This window comes from Tyto alba, unplaced genomic scaffold (assembly GCF_018691265.1).
Source record: "Tyto alba isolate M040663 unplaced genomic scaffold, T.alba_DEE_v4.0 Super-Scaffold_14, whole genome shotgun sequence".
NCBI lineage: Eukaryota > Metazoa > Chordata > Aves > Strigiformes > Tytonidae > Tyto > Tyto alba.
The window spans coordinates 30,699,229-30,715,320 of NW_024881276.1; the positions used below are offsets into that span (position 1 = coordinate 30,699,229).

At 46.4% G+C, this 16,092-nt stretch overlaps 1 protein-coding gene across 5 annotated transcripts in view; it reads left to right on the forward strand.

Moving 5' to 3' along the window:
- Positions 1–16,092, forward strand: part of TIAM1 (TIAM Rac1 associated GEF 1) — a 188,683-nt gene that overhangs the window by 25,773 nt on the left and 146,818 nt on the right. For 3 of the 5 annotated variants that reach the window (XM_042788618.1, XM_042788619.1, XM_042788620.1), the window contains exon 3: positions 9,998–10,326. The exons of 1 other annotated variant lie outside the window; for it this stretch is intronic. The gene's annotated coding sequence lies outside the window, so the exon portion shown is untranslated. Of the gene's footprint in view, positions 1–9,997; positions 10,327–14,177; positions 14,248–16,092 lie in introns of those variants that run through there. One more of the 5 variants, XM_033011298.2, reaches the window with a different exon arrangement.

Consider the following 16,092-nt stretch of genomic DNA (forward strand, 5'->3'; position numbering starts at 1 on the left):
AGTGCAGTAAACAGCTCCCTCAGACCCCAAGAGCAGCAGTGAAGGCAAGCTGGGTTAACGTTTTAAGTCCTTTATAACAAACTATCAAAAAATAGTCTAAACAGAAGTGGTCAAATTACTCATGGGGCCCCCCTGGTTTTGTATGATTGCTTCATGCTTAATCATTTCTTTTCCAAGCTAATAATTTCATAGCATTTCTTTCATAAGGTTATAAAACAGGCTAAGTGAAACAAATGCTAAGTGTTTGTGGAGTGTGTAGGTGAACGTGGTGACGAAGGTTGATGTACTACACATCCCTGCCTGTAGGCTTCAGCTGGTGCTCAGGGAGGGTAAAAATTCACCTATGGTAGAGATGGGGCCAAGTCATAGGACTTCCCCATCGCTCTCCCCATTGCCCTGGCCCACGCAGCAGGAGTGGGGGAATGCTGGCCAGGGGAAGTCGCAGTGATGGGGAGCCCTATTTCTGTCCCCTTGCCCCGTTGTGTGTCTGGCCGGAGCCCCACTGGGCAATGCCCACCAGCTCCATAGGGTGGGTGCACTGCTCAGGGTCCCTCTGTTTTACTCTGATGTCTTGATCCTCATACCTCTCCCCTTTTTTTGCACATGTTGTCCCTGGAAATCATCTGGTTGCCCAAATCTTTCTCTCCTTCTTTATAAAATATAGCTTACATCGTTCTTTAACCTATCCCTGTTACTCCTAAAACACTGGCATTGTATCCCAGGCTACTTTTGGTGAAAAGAAGATTTCTGATGGTAAGAGAGGCACAAGCTAGAAGCCTTTACTGGTTTTGTCTGTATTTGCTCCAGTACTTGTTGGGCTGGGCTGTTCTTAAAGTTTTCTTGGAGGTTTAAAGAAAAGAAAAAAGGCATATTTGCATAAACGTATTGAACTGATACATGGCCTGTTCTGAGAAGAAGAAAACAAGACATATTCAGCTACTTGAGTGTCCATTCTGGCATGTAGCCACAGCCTCTCTTACTGAATTGCTCAGCTGCTTTGTGAACCTGATCATAAAGGTCTAATTTACACTAGTTACCCTAGTAACTATAGTTACTACTGTAACTTAAACTAATAGGATATATTTAAAAAACAAACAAACAAAACAAAACAAAACAAAAAAAACAAACAAAAAAAAACGAAACAAAGGCAGAAAAAGCAGAACTGTGGAGCTTTCCTGTCTGCATGTGCCTCCCAAATCTTACAATTTTTGCAGTTCCTTCTTGACAGTCAATGTGGTTACTCAGTCTTGATTCTATTTAAATTGGTAGCATTTTAACTATTGGTTTCTATAAGACAAAAACCAAGTTTCTGTAACTAATAATGACATACCATCATGGTTGTTAATGAAATGGTGATACATTAATAAAATACGAAGATGAGAAGGACATGTTTCTCTGAGATGACATCACACAGTAAGCGCTGCTCCTCTTTTTGAGGGTCTTTTTTTTCAAAAAAGAGAAAAGGGAGAAAAAAGAGAGGAAAAAACAGATCAGTCAGCATTTACAGTTCTCCCAGTGCCATCCATGTCCCACCCAACCTAGTTTGCCAGAAGGACAAAAGCTGCAGAGTTACGAGGACCCTCCCCATAAATCCCAAGGAGCACGTCAACCTCGTGGGCACGAGAGCCCCAACCTGCTGAAGGGAGCAGCTGAAATAATTCGGCTGCCTGGTGCGGTGCTTGTCGGGCCCACAGTTGGGTGCCGGCAGGGTGTGGATGCCAGCGTACCTGCTGACGGGGGAGCTGGGGAGGGGGGGCTGTGGGGCGACACGGATGCAGAAACACAGGCTGGATGATTTATACCCTCTGCTTGATTAATTCTACCTGACTATTTCTAATTACAGAGCTATAGAAAGTCCCTGCAGTCCTGGCTGGGAGAGTAATTATATTCCCATTAGCTTTTAAAGAACAGCGTGGTTTTCCCTAATAAAAACCCCGTGTGTGTTTCTGAAGGCTGTTCTTGTTTGGTGCGGTCCTTCAGGTGCTTGCAAGAGCTGGTCTGGAGGATGTTGCTTGTCACCCATGGACTCTGAGCTGCAGATGTTTGGGCTCGCCACCCCTGCGGGGCTGGTAGGTAGGTACGGCGGGGTGTTTGCTCTCAGCCGTGCTGGGTTGCAGCCCTTTCTCCCACCAAACGTGGGTGCGAGTCCCCAGCAGGGCGAGCACAAGTTCTGGCTCCTCATCTCTATCTCCTTGTGGTGGCAACTGCACAGGAGTTCATTCAGAGGGAGGAGGCAATTAATATTGCAGGTCAGGAGGTATGCAGGTGTGTCGGGGCTGCAGCAAGGCTTCTTTAAGGGGTTTTCATGTGTAGCAAAGTGGCTCTGAATATTCTGACGCTTTTGATAGAGGTGTGGGTTAGTCTCACTTGCTTCCTACACTCGCACCTCCACTTTGGAACTGTCCTGAGTAGTCTCAATGCTCACTTAGTTGACTTTTGGCCATTTCTAAACTAGCTTTAAAAAATATCTGAAGCAAAAACGGGTCGCTTAGCAACCCGTTCCCACCAAGGGCTGCTGGAGAATGGGTCAGTGATTAACAGTTATGTACAACTGAGGTTAAAAATGCAGGGCAGTGTGCAACATCGCTGCTCTGATGGCTGGAATATTTCAGTGTTATGATGCTGAGATTTATGGTGGTGGTAAGTAAATTTATATCAGTTGTAGTTCTGATCTCATGAACATGATGATTCAAGACTTCAGTGTTATGAAATTGGACTTAAGCCTCATTTCTTTACCGATATATTACAAAAAAGCATTAAATAACCACTGAGTGAGTAACATAGGCATGATCTATGTTTTACATATATTTTTTTCCCAAGGCTCTGGGCCTTCCTCTGGCCATATGACTTCCCAAACAAACAGAAATAGATCTGCATGGGAGAGTGGAAAATGTGAAGTCTAGCTATAGAGCAGAAATGCAGGGGGAAGGTGGTTTTCTGGTTTTGGTCACCTACCTGAATGTTGATGCACTATTCCTTCAAGCAAGGAAACAACAAATGCCACATGAGCTTGATGAATATATTTTTCTGAGCCTTATTTTGGCAACGTGATCATTTTCCTAAGTCCTTGGTGGTGCTTTGGTTTCTGGATGAGGAGATCCTTGGCAGCTTTTTCTCCTTTCACAGAGTAGGAAAGGAGGTGGCTCAGTTGTGATTTCATTTACCTCAATAAATGTCCCACTACTCATCATTTCTGTGGGAACATACAGTGAGAATATCAATCATTAAAACAGCACTTGGTCTCTTAGATGTTTTTATAACTCTGGCAGTGAAATCAGGGTTGTTTTGCCAAGTAATTTACTTTCATTGTCTAATCAATTTCTAAAGGCTCTTGCCTATTTGCTTCTTTGTTTAATTAACCCTTCTTTTCAGCCTTATCCCACCCCAGTTGTCATCCCAAACTTGAGAAATAAGGATCAGCTGACAGTGCTTCTTTAGCAGTCACAGGAAGTGCTGAATTCCAGGAGTCCTAACTGGAGGTGATTTATATTCCTAAGGACTAATCTTCCATCACTGTCCGAAGCTGACAATGTGACAAGCAAGTTGGCAGCTATTTTCCTTCACTTGCTTGACCTTTTTCTTTTTTTCTCTGCTTCTACTGAATAGGCTTATTCCCTGACAACTTAAAAAAAAAATATATTTTTTTTAATGATCCCTTTCAGGCTAATGTTACTCATCATCTTACTCGCCTGCCATTGCTGGTCAAAGAAAAATCATCTTAATGCCCCTTTCCGCAAGAGTAAGAAGATGTCTTTCCTTTCTTGGTTTTGATCCTTAAACATACTTTACCATCATTGGCTCTTTATGGCTTCTGGTCTGCCAAACATGGGACTAAGTGGTAAAATCCATACTTGAGACTTTGCAGATGCTTTTAGGTGTCATTAAGGATCGTTAATATGCAGAGCAACACCACACGACAGAGGCTGCTAGGGTAGGAAATGAGATCCATCATCTGTTGTTAGAGCTGCAGGATAATTTTAGGTCAGCAGAAATCAGTTACTGGGACTGGATTTGGGCAAGGATTCCTCATTAGAATACTGAGAAAGTATGGGTGTGGGATGGGGATAGAAGAAGGCAAACCTGAGCAGGTTTGGGGTTCCTCCCATGCTCATACTGCAGTGTTGATTTGGAGCATCTTTTGAATCCCATAGCTCTTGCAGTCACTCCGATGTCTCCTAACTACAGAAAGATGATGCCCAAACTTGATAGTTTGGACTACATTTGTATAAATTGAATTAATATCTAGTTTCAGGCTATCTACTGCCTGCTTCCACAGGCCAAATATTTTTCCTTCCTTCCCGACTTCTTCATTAGTCTCTTCATTTTTGCCTTCCCAGGCTTTTCCTGGTTTTGCTTGTTTGTTTATTTGCTATCAGAGATTGATTTCTACACCCACCTACCCTGAGGCAGGTGGTTTCATGGGGAGAACTTGTGCCTGTTAACAGCAGTATGGATACACTGGAGCAATTTTGCTGCTGGATCGAGTTGGCAGTGACCACTGCTCACTGCCCCATGCCTGTGCACGACAGCCAGTTGTGTGCTCACCCTCCTAGGAAGAGACGGGAGTTTTTAAACAAAAAAACCTGCCACTGCTGCCTGCTGCATTTCCTGCTTGTTTTCAGAGGTAAATCATAGTTCATTAAGGCTTTTCATCTTCTGGAGTTCAGGCCCAGTTTTGTGTCAGGCAAGCACTTTGTGGCTTGCAGCATGGGCTGTCGGAGGGTGCTTGTGATGGAGAGTCTGCTGCTCATTTACCTTTAGCTATAGGATGCTTGTTTGGTAGCTGGCGTGAGCTTTCTGCCCTTCTTCCCTTGCACTGAAAGGCTGGGGAGTATTGGGGCTGCGGGTGGCAGGGAGCAGGAGTGTTTCCCGAGGTCTGGTATGGCTCAGCAAGCAAGGGAGACTGGGTAAGCAATGAATTATGTATCTCTTCTTTATTTACTTAAAGAGCGTTTCTCCACCTTGGAAAGTTCAAAAGATTATTCTATGTGCTGGTTTCTGATACTGAACAAGCTGGAAATGTTAGTGGTTATGTTAATGTGGCTTCTGGCTCTCATGGCATTCACTTTTGAAAAGTAAAAATGGTTTTAATGTGCTTGGCATGGGAGCTTTGATTTGAAATGAATACTGTCAGCTATATTAAAAAGATGATAAATTACACCGAAAAACGTATGTTCGTTTCTAGTAGCAGCACTAGGGTTATGCCACAAACAGAGTAAAAGCGGAATCATTTAAAATGCAGGTGTTTGCCCCTCCTGGCTCTTACCATCCTGTGCTGCGGGGCTGTTTGCGTGTGTTGTCCCACGGTTGCTTTTTGCAGGGGGTAAAAGCCATCTCCCCATGCAGTGGCTCCTGCTCACGTGGGGCACCGGCATGGGTGGCGGCAGGGCTTGTCCTGTTATCCCGTGTGGCCTTTCCCCAGGTTCCCTGCTGTTCCCCAGGCTCCCTCAGCGTGCGGGCCCCCTCGCCATTGCCACGTCGGATTTGGCTTTGCACACCGGTGGTGGCAAAAGCCCTGCCTCCAGGCAGAGGGATGCCTGCGAGAGGGCTGCACCTGGGCTTCTGGCTGCTCCCCTGGAGTCCTGCTTTTTGGGCTATTTTTGCCTGTGGCTGATTGTTTTATGTGCGCATTAAAAGCAGTGGGAATTCGTGGGTAAAAGGGAAGATAGAAAATGTAACCCAGAGTAAGCTCTAACAGATTTGTAGATGAAAACCAACTTGACATATTTCTGTATTTGAGTTTTATAATCTAATCATTCCTCCACTTGCACAGCAGGGACTGAAACAGCATGTAGTTATTTACATATAGGGAACATTAAACAGCCACCTCTTTAAACCATATGTGAACATAAAATCCAGCAACCACTGCTGAGTAATGGGTATCTGTGAAAGATGAGAATAAAAATAAAGCAGAAACAAACATAACAAAAAGGTATTATTGCAAGAAGTAGCTGTGACAGCAGCATATTATATCTCTATACCAAAGTGAAAATGTGACCCTGTAAATCTGTATCCTCTTGAACACATGCAGATGGTTTGCTTTGTATTCCTCTCTAGTTGTAGTGAGCCGGTGGGGGCTTTGCGATGCCTTACCGCTTTGCCTTAAGGAACTAGAGGATGGCATACCACATCGATGCAGACCGCTTCGAACTTGTCATTGCTCCTTTGGGGCAGTTGAGATCCTTTGGAAACCTGAAACCATTTTTTGATTTACTGTCAGCTGACTTTGGGGTTGGCTTGGTTGCTCAGTGTACTAACCTCCCAGCCAGCGTAACGCCTGCCTGTCCTTTGAGAGACAGTGCCGAGTAGCTGGCTCCCGAAACAGCTTTGGTCCTGCAGGATTAATTTCTCCAGGTTCTGAGACACACTCCTGTGACTGTATTGCCTGGACTGCGATGCTGCCTGCAGTGCTGGCATGGGCACCTTGGCTTTGCCATAGTTACTGTGGGTACTCGATGACTCCCGTGGCTATTGCCAGGCTGCTGCTATGTAAGGGTACATGCCTCAGATGTTTCAGTTTTGAGATTGGCAAAGGGATTAGGAGTTGTTAGTGTTTCTTCCTTCCTCTTTTGAAAATAAAATGTATGGAAGGCCATCCTCTTTGGAGAAATCACTGTTCTCTGTATCATATGAAGTAAATACGTAGAGGCTTTCCCTAAAATACTGTTTCTATGCATGCTTTCCACTGGTTGCTTAGTTTCTTTGCTGCCTACTCTCCTGTCCTTTTCTCTTTCTAATGTTGATTATGAACAGAAACTTGAAAATTCCCTAATAAAGGGTAGGCATCCCCAAATAGGTGCAACTGCATCCTGTGGAAGCCATGCTTATCCCATGGGCATGTTCTGATGGTAGGTCTAGATACTGGGGACTCAGCAGGCAGGTTAGATACAGAGCTGTTAGTTGTGAGAGATGTGTTCCCCCCCCACTAAATGCACAGCTGAATCTCCTCATTGCTGGAGTCCTCTACAGGACTGGTGATGGTGAGCCTGAGAAGAGTAACTTTTGTTGGTTTTTAGGGTAAGAGGAGAAGCTGATTTCTGCAATACAGGGGGTTAAGACAATAAATTTCTTTTACAAAACTAAAACACTGTTTCCTACTACTAAAACACTATTCCTACAGCTTTTTAATAATCTACTGTCCTTTGCATCTCTCTCATCTTTTAACCCTCTGCATTCCTATGCCCTGAAGAGAGGGCAATGAAAAACGTGGATGGCGGTCAGCTTAAGAAATTTTTTGTTCTTGAATCCCCACTATTTTAAAGTTTTAATCGCAACTGTATTTTATTTTAGTTTGTCAAAGTATAATAACTGTGAATGAGGTAAGAAACTAATTTAAACATAGCAAGTGTAGTGGAGAATCTAATTTTCAGAAATCAGTGGAAATGTAATTGGAGTCATTAAGTGCTGACTTCGGTAATTAAGAGTCCTTTTTTGACGTTTCAGGCTTGCGTTGCTAATTGTCTTTGGAGAGGGTAGAAAAATATTTTGTTCGCTGCAAAATTGGTTGCTCCCTAGACCTGTGTAGCTGACGGCATGAACACTGCCTGGCGGCTTGGGCGAACCAGCAGCATTGGAGATTTGCTTGCTCAGGTCCCACACTCCTCGTCCCTCCCTGCCCGCTGCTGCCCACAGAGAGGGACACGTGGCAGCATATTTTGGGGCTGCCCTGTGTGCAGGAGCTCATGTTCCCCACTGTGTGGGAAGCTGGAGCTGTCTCTGCTACTGCTGGGCAACCCCTTGTGCTGGGGCACGGAGGAGCCCTGGGTGCTGTACCCTGTGCCGGGACACCCTTGGGGTGGAAAACCTGTCTGTGGCTGGGCAGGCATGGGCTTCAGCCGCTCCATGTCTGGTCCTCAGCCAGGGAGGGCAATTCGGCTGCCCCCCGGGTCTCCTCTGGTCCAGAGGAGCCTCTGGAGTAGGGGCTGGACTAGTGCAGGAGCTGCTCTGTCTCAGAGGATCCTGGCCACACTCAGCCAAGATTTTGTTAGCATAGCGAATGGCTACCAAGAGACATGTCTTCATTGATAGATGATGCTGTGCAATGTTGTGTCACAGCATACAGAGCAAAAGCAAGTCCTTTATGGTAATATTCAGGAGGATTTTTCTAAGCCAGAGATGGATGCTCAGCTCCTTAGCTTATCTTGCTTTCAAACTTTAATCTTGGATTGCAGGTCCATCTTGATAAAAAAACTGGATTTTTCTGCAGACGTAAAGTGCTGTTAAAGTTATTCATAAAAGAAATCGGTGGTAGAAGTGCATCCTCATCACTTCTTGTTTGCAAAATTATCTCTAAGAAGTCAGGATGTTATGCATTTTTAACTCCTGCAGTTCAACCAAGATGCTCAGCATGCTTTTGTTATGATAATGGAGAAACCATAAAAAAACCTGACATGCTGATAATTATCATCATATAAAACAAGCCTTATGTTTACTTTCATATTAAAAATGCTAATTTTCTAGAGCAATGGCATTTATAAGGCTTTTTTTTCTTTCGTTTTGTTGCTCTCCAAAACCCCAGATAATGCTGTTGTTTGGGCCTCCAGCATGGAAGCTGATGTGATAGCTTTCATGCTTTTGAGCTTTCACACCCACAAACGAATCTATCGGCGGCTGTGATATCTTGCTCTGTGTTTGAGTTTGTAATTATTTTATGGCCCAGTGGAAGCCAGATCTCGGCGAGGAGGTTGCTTAAAACATGTTTTTAAAAGTTTGTCTGTGCTCATTTTTTAGGCGTGTGAAAACCGCCGGCAGTTTAAACATTTGTTTTAATCAGAAATCCCTTTTGCAGTTGTAGTGTTTTTCACAGTGCCATGCAAAATAGCATTTCCCTTCTCTTCCCAGAGGTTCTGACCTTTAAAACTAAACGGGTGGTTTCTTGTGTACTAGTTCACGTTTGTGCTAGATGTGGGGCAATCTCTGAAAAGCATGGGGTACTTTTTGGAGTTGGGCACCTGGTGGGTTCGACAGTTGGGGGTCGACACCTTGAGGAAGTGCTTGCAGGAGCAGCCTCTGCCACCCAGCTGTGTTCAGAAGAAATAATCTCGGTGTCCCTCCCCTGTCCCTTTGCAGCCACATGGTTTTCTGGATAATGCACTTGGAGTATGTGGCAACAGCTGTGTGGTGCTACAAAAGCCAGAGAAGTGCTTTAAATAGCTAGAACAGGTTGGAGAAATCATGCCAAGTTTTACTGGCTAGGCTGGCTAGAGAGGACTGTCTCTTCCCTGCCTGCTCATCCGTACACCCAGCGAGCAGCTCTTGTGTTTGGTGGGGTGGGGGTTTCCAGGCTGGGAGGGAGCTGGGCGCTCCGTAGCTTCTTGTCCCAGCTAAGCTCCTGCTTGCAGCTGCAGATTAGGGGAGTAATGAGGATATGCTTTGCTTTAGGCATAATTTCTTGCCTGTTACTCTTCCCTTCCCTGTATCCTTTCGTTTTATTTCTTTAGACAGCCTGTGTTGCTGCCTAATTGGATTACTGGGTCACTTACCAACTGACTGTGGGCCACACAGGATTGGGACCGGTCCTTGAGGCTGAGCAGTCTGGGGGGGTGATGTAGGCTGGCAGCCTGCAAAGCTGCTATAGTCCCTTGGGGCCTCAGCAGAAAAACACATTTCCCGCCAAACCTGACAATGGCTGCATAAAGGAGCGGATCCGTTCTTTTGTTTCACCTGGCTTTTTAGCTTTAGGAAGGAAAAATTTTAAAAGTCTATGTTTTAAATTGTGCTGCGTGGTGCCTAGCCTCCAAGTAGGACTGGCTGTCTTCTGGGAAACGCATCTAAATGTAGAACTTTGAATGCAGTTCAGATGTTTGCATATTAGAGATGAACAGCTCTTACTTAAAGTGTGCTGTGTATCTTAAACAAAATACCTCCTTGCAGTTTCCATGGTAAGTTCTCCTTCATAATTGAATAACAGTCATAAATGGTTACATAAAACACAAGCAGAACGCCGCACTGTAGCTGAAGGCTGCACTTGTCAGCTCTGTGTTTGCTCTTCGCGCAGGGGAGCGTGCTGGTACCTGACGGCGAGGCTCGACCCGGGGCGCAGCCATTTGGTGCATCAGCTCTGCACCCCGGATTGCTGGAGCCCTGCTCCCCAGAGAGGCTTCTCGTGTTTGTCCCAGAGCTACCCTGTGACTCGTCTCCAGACTCTTCGGCTAAGGAGAAGTCAACTGGAGGAACTGTGAAGGACAAAATCTGTTAATGGGACTACACAGAGGAAAACTCAGATGGTACCTCTCTGCAGATAGTACTGTCAAACTCTCCCATTCTGGAGCTGCTATATTCACCTAGAAGCTGTTAGACCTTTGCAAAACAAGAAATCTTGCCAAGGTGAGTACAAATGGTGTGTCAGACCATGTTTTTAAAACTTTTTTTTTTTCCCCTCTCTTCGGTGACTGCGGTGTTTTCAAGAAAGAAAAAAATAAAACTTTGCTACACATGGGACAAGAACTTCTGTGCTGTTCTACCTCTTAGGTTTTTACAGTTTAAGTGTGTGGGTGTCTGTCGTGTCATCGTGTCCCCCCTCATTTCTGTGCATCTTTAATTATGAGGATTTGAATCTTGCTTAAAATTTGTCACATGGACCCAGTAGCTATTAAAAAAAACAAAGGCGTGGAAAAACCCAGGTGTGAAGTAGACTTCAAGGTTTTGATGCCTGAAGCTTGGCAACACCATATTCCCACTGGCGGAGCCCCTTGCAAGGAGCGGGTTTCTCCTCCCAAGCAAGAGGATGCTCATCTCTTGCACCCAGTGTGTGTATTGCCAACCCCTGCCGGGGGCTGTTCTGCCTGCACCCTGCCCTCCTGCCTGGTGTGGGTCCCTGTCGGTGGCAGTCCTGAAAACGTGCCAGTGGGTTTCCCAACCGGAGGCAGAGATGCTGGGGGGACGGGGCAGAGCTGCGGGGCTCGGCCAGGTGCACGGCACGCAACCAGCCGTGTGTGCAGTGCCCTTGGGTCTGCTGCCCTGACCTTGCCTCTCACCACGTGGGACGCTGGCCCCTCAAACCCCTGCCCGTGGGCCGCGTGGTGCTGGGGGTGGATGCTGCCGCCTGGGTTTATCACCGCCAGCAGCGCTTCACGTGCAGGTGGGTGATGCTGAAGCGTGCCCTGCGTCCACGCGCCTTTCATGTGGGACTGGGAGTGTGTCCAGGGGTGTTATGTCACCTTGGAAAAGACTGCATGTGACAGATTACTTGTGGATGTTGTTTTGCTGCTTCTCTCTCCCCGTAGCACCGCTGATTTGCAGGCGGTGGCTGCTCCTCCAGCCCCGTGCTCTCAGCACTTCCCGATTGCCGCACATATGGTGTGTGAAATTACCCGGCGCTCGGCAGCACGTGTGGCACCGGCAGCGGCGGCTCCAGCTAGCAGCAGAGTGGCAGACCGAACTCTGAATTTTCCCCTCTCCTCCGGAGGGAGGGGGCGAGAATTTTTGTTCTTTTGTTTGTCTGAGTTCGTATCTCAAAGCATGTTGGAAATGAGCCCGCTGCCTGCATGCAGAGGGGAGAGGAAGGGATGCAGGGGAGGTGACAACAAAGCTGTCACCTTGCTTTGCTCCATCCTGGGAGCAAGACACGGTGGGGTTTCCTACTTCTGGTTTTGGCAGCAGGTGCACATTGCCCCTGCACTGATGGGTTGGACCCGAGCGCCTCGGCAGGAAGCCTGCGACACCAGCATCTCTATACAGTGCGTCCCTGCGCTTTGGGCCGGCGGTGAGCTTGCCCTCTGACAGAGGATTTGGGATTTTCCCATGGCTGTCACTGGCCCCCATGCCTGTTCAGGTGCGTGTGCTTGGGCCTGCTCCTGCACTCTGGTAAGGTGAAGGTGGTTCCTGATGGTCTCCACTTAAGGTGGCTGGTCCTACATGTGGCACCAGGGGCTGGGTGGGGAGCGGGGTGTCAAGCAAGAGGTTTGCAGCCTTGAAGTTGCCACATAACCCTCACCCGTCCTTTTTGGGGGGGAATAAGAGGAGGGAGGTGGGGAAGGAGGATGAATGGTGTTGCCTCCATCCATGTTATGGTCCCTCCACTGTGCTGCGTGCCCCCAGGGCACCAGCCCTGCCAGCCTCCCCTCCACAGCAGAGAGGGACACTGGGGCTGTCTGAGGGCTCTGGAGGACATTGCTGTGTCAGCTTCCACCCATAGCATTTTCTGTGCAGCCTGAAACTGCAGAGGCCTCGGTTGTTTCAAATGAAAGCTTGAAGCCCTGCTGAAAAGGGATCAAGCATCCTCTGAGGATGCTCCTAGCTCTGGACATGTCTGAGAGGGACCGCGTTCTGCCCCCCCACACCCCTCCTTTTCTGGTTTTCTCTAGGGATTTTGCTAACTGCGAAGCTGCTAATGTAAAATGAAGGCATGGAAATTTCATATTGTAGCAATTAATCAGCCCTCCCTAATACTTTCCAGTTGTAAATTGCCAGCGCTAACAGATGTGTGCTGTTGCAGCTGAGCAGCTGGTCCTGCCAGGAGCTGATGGTGGGTTATGTTTGGTTGGTTACTGCATCCTAGGAAGCTGTAGCGCGCCCCTACCCAAGTACAGCGCTCTGATTAGTTTAGCAGAAAGTTTCCAGTTATTAGTTAAACACGTTTTTACTGCCTTTTTTTTTTTTTTTTTTTTTTCCCCTCCTGTACTTAAGTGAAACTAAAACAGAAAAGGTGTTGTATTGTCATGGGACAGCCAGTGCAAGTTTCTAGGTTTTGGCTTGGTCCCTGAAGTGCATGAGAGCTGGTCAGTAAGTGCCTGTTTGATTTTGGTAGGCGTAGGATTATTTCTGCTGTGGGCCATACACACACAGATCTCCTTGTCAAGGATTTAGAAAAAAAGACCCAAGGAATTTTCCCTTTAACAATGTCTTGTTGCACAGAAGCAGGATTTCTTGCCCTCTGGCATCCCCAAGTCAGAGACCTTCAAGTAGGAGAGGTCAGGATTTAGGGAGGGAGGGGGGATATTGGTTCAGGCTGCACCCCGCTGATGTGACTTGTGGAGTGCAATCTGTACAAAGTGGTGCTGTTCCATCCGCCCCGTGTCTGCTCAGTGTAGCTGCTGGTGCTTTTTGATTATAACTTTGCAGGGTGGGGAAAATAAGGAAGAAACTAAGCGCATTTCCTATCTTAGATTTTTAGGAGACTCTTAAGGGAGTACACTTGGATGAATAAGGCAAAGGCGAATTGCAAAAAGCACTTACTAAACTTGTCTGGGGATTTCAGCCCTGTAGTCTGTAGCGTGAAAGCTGGCCTTTTCTTTAAGAAATGGCAATAAAAGCTGACAGGGCTAAAGACCCAGATTAATTTAGAAACTCTGCAGTTGGGGAAGGAGGGGCGGCAACAGAAGTGCAGCAACTCAGACTGACCTTTCCATCAACTCTACTGCTCTTCCAAAAACGTGTGGGGACTTCGAGCTGTGGTCGAACTGCTGGGTCCCCCAGGCGACACAGGGCAGGCTGTACCGCAGACACTGGGGTACCATCTTGCTCCCCAAATGGCACCAGACCTCCATGTGCAGGGCTCCAAGGCTAGCGTGGGCTGAGGTTGTCTGTCAGTCTGGCTGATCGGCGTGGTACAACACGGCTGAAGTAGTGGCACCAGAATCTGCCCCGAAAGCGCCAAGCAAGTCACAGAGGCTATTTTGTAATACGTACCAGCTCTTTTGTGCAACTTAGAGAAGTTGGCTTACAGTTAAACACGCTGTCTGACGCGGATCAGTGGCTATTATAAAGTATTTAATTATCCTGATGACCCAAAGTAACAAAAGAAACAGGCCTGTTCACGTCGAGTGGTGATGCTGAGCGTGGTTACTTTGCTTCCTGCTTTCCTTCTCCTCCCTCTTCTCCAACATAAATCTACAGAGTGAAAGATGATACCAGTATTCCTCTTTCCCAGGCTGCTATATACAATTGTTTCTATGATCTTTGTTTATATAGATCCAAAGCAGATTAAAGCGCCTTTTAAAATCACAGTACTTGTCAGGAGACTGGGTGAGCCTGTGTATGTATCTCACCAAAAATATTTCAGACCTCCTGGTACCTTCCGTCCTTCTTCCCTAATCTAACATTTGTGCAGCTGTGCATTTTGTGTCCTCCCTACAAGCTTCCTGCTGCTCTAGGAAAATTTTAACCATTTATGCAGTCTAGTAGAGCTACAGGCAGATTCCCTCCCAATATTTATTAATCCCTATTCCCTTCAGCAGGAAGTGGGGAAGAGAAGCCAGCTTATCTGTCTGTTGGACCCTTTGGAGGGAGATGAGGACCTTAATGCAGGTAAATGCTCACACCCATAGCAAAGGTGACCCCTTTCCATAAATAAGCTGCCAGCCTGGCTCTCAGGACAATGACTAAAGGAGTGGCAGAGGCTTGGAGAGATATAATGGGGCTGCCCAGAAGGAAACGGTGCTGCAGGAAATAAAAGCTGGGTCTCCTCATTCCCTGTCTGATCTCTGTCAATAGGATGGGTCTCCTGACTGCAACGGATATCACTTGGATTAGTGATTATCTTCCCCTTTAGTCCTTTCTGTACAGGTAGGTCATCATATGACCAAACTCTCCTGAAGTTGTTTAAAAAAAGCTATACATTGTGATACATGTGTAAGTTCATACACAAATATCACATGTACATATATATTGCAATTTATAATGGCATCTTATCAGTTTAGGAGGTTATTAGGTTACTTTTGTGCCAATGTTTTTACCTGTGTAAAATGGGAGTATTTACTGAAAAATTTGTTGAAATCTTTCTCCTGCTCTTCAGTTGATGATGGTTTAAATAAAAAAATCTTTCTTTAGGAGCATGTCAGAGAAATCTTGTTTTGAAAAGCTGTTTGGTTTCTTAGGAGCATATGCACATGTGTTTTTCTCTTTATGATCTCAGGTTTCAATAGCCTTTAAGCCCCATTTTTCAAAACTGAGTTATTTAGAAGCGTTAGTCTCTTTAACAGTACCTAAAGTGAACAAGACTGTTTTTTAAACTGCTGCATGTGCACAGTATGGTCCTTACAGGGCCTGAGCAGCATCTGGGGATCGCAGCAGAAACTTGGGAGCGCCTTGCTCTTGTTTGTGCTTTGCCTCCAAGCGATGCAGGTGACGCGGCTGGAGCTCACACAGCAGAACACACTGTGAATATGGAAAATTTGTTGGTTTTTGTGACTGGCTAGGGAAATCCCACATCAAAATCAGTCACATTTGAAGAGTTTTTTAGGAAACAGCTGGAAGAGTACAAAACCTTGTGTTTGGTGTTATAGTCGGTAAGGGTTTGAATACAGCTGCAGTTTGAGCTCTGAATAGTTCAGCTAGGTTCTTATCTTTACTTGCCCAAACACTCCATCAAGTAAAAGTTGATTAATTTCCTGAGCAGAGGAGCAAAGAGGGCTGCTGCTTCAGCTCTGAACAGCACTGAAGCTCTGCATGTTCAGTAAAACAGTGAGGGCTTGCTGCCTGGTTTGCTGTGCTGGCCTGTCCCTTGGAGCCCTGTGTCTATACCTTCTGCCAGGGCTGTGCCACGCTATGGACAGGGACAACCCTTGCAGGGAGTCCCTGTGTCACACGCCTGTATGGGAGGAATCAGCAGCCCAAAGGTAAATGAGTCAGATGGACCTTCATCTGAAAATTGCTCTTTTGTAAAGTCCACGGGGGTGGGGGTGCGCTGTGTTGGCACAGAAGAAGAAACTGGTGTCCAGTACACTGCCTGGTTCAGGGTTATCCCAGCAAAGAGAGTTGCAACCCCTGCTGACCCGAGGCCTGTGAAACACGCCCGGGACTGTGGCGGCGGTGTCTGCCCTGCCCGAGGTCCATCCATCACCTGTGGCACAGGTTTCTCCTTCAGTCTCAGTGGTCATTCTGCTCTTAGCATCGCTTCTGCAGATTACAGCAATAATCTTTAAATCTGGTGGCTCTATAAATTTCATTTAGTTTGTGGTCTCTGCAGTGTTTAAATCTCTCATAGGTTTGAACCTTTTTATTTCAGAAGTCAAAATGGAGGAAAAAGAACACACTAATAAAGTTTTAATAGTACTCCCAACACAACCTAATATCTGTTACCAGTGAGGTATGCTTAAGTTTGACTAAGTGTTGGTAGGCACTGCTCATTTGACTGTGAGGCCTAAGTGAGAT